At 61.6% G+C, this 675-nt stretch overlaps 1 long non-coding RNA gene across 1 annotated transcript in view; it reads left to right on the forward strand.

Annotated features, from left to right (window-relative positions):
- LOC118452621 overlaps positions 1-675 on the forward strand; it is a 1,030-nt gene extending 355 nt beyond the window's left edge. The window contains exons 2-3 of the long non-coding RNA XR_004842416.1: positions 135-164; positions 637-675. This is a non-coding gene — a long non-coding RNA (uncharacterized LOC118452621). The remainder of the gene's footprint in view (positions 1-134; positions 165-636) is intronic.

Raw genomic sequence — 675 nt, forward strand, 5'->3', positions numbered from 1 at the left:
TCCGCCCGGCTCCGCCTGTGCGAGGAGCGTTGGGGGCTTGGGGAACTTCACGAGCGCGCTCCCCTCGCGGTGTCGGTGTGGTCTGTGAGCCTGCTGCTCGGCTTCGTAACTGAACTTTTGTCTTGCTTTTACAGTTGCACTTGACGGCGACCTTTGCGTCATCGGTGAGTTCTGTCGCCGCTTTCGTGCCCGCGTTACAGGCGTTCCCGGGCCCCGCAGCAGCCGCGCTCCGTGAGGCGGGGGTGGGGGCTCTCGTGACGGGGCTGCTGAGGGGGGGGACCTTGTCTCGCTGCGGTGGGGGGCCTTGGCGTGCTGCTTGCCATGATTCGGCTCGTGCTGACGAGCGTTGCCACCCCAGTTCAGCCAAGGGAACGGTTCTTCGGAATGCTTTCAAACTGCTACTGGGAGATTAATTATTGTCGCCAAATGAGCAGGATAAAAGTCATTATGAACGCTGATTTTTATATTTTTAAACGGCATTCCCGTGTAAAATGTGGAAGAGGACCATGCTAGGAAGGCACGGGGAGACTCGCTGCTGAGCCTGCACGCGCGCGCCCCAGCTGCTGTGGCGTGGGGAAGGCGCTCAAGGCTCGCCAGCGGCGCCCGCCAGAGCTCTCCTCCGCCCGGTGTCTCTAGGCTCCGACGTGACCGTCCGGATAAGCTCCGAAGAGCACC

This window comes from Egretta garzetta, unplaced genomic scaffold (assembly GCF_000687185.1).
Source record: "Egretta garzetta isolate BGI_Z169 unplaced genomic scaffold, ASM68718v1 scaffold347, whole genome shotgun sequence".
Classification (NCBI taxonomy): domain Eukaryota; kingdom Metazoa; phylum Chordata; class Aves; order Pelecaniformes; family Ardeidae; genus Egretta; species Egretta garzetta.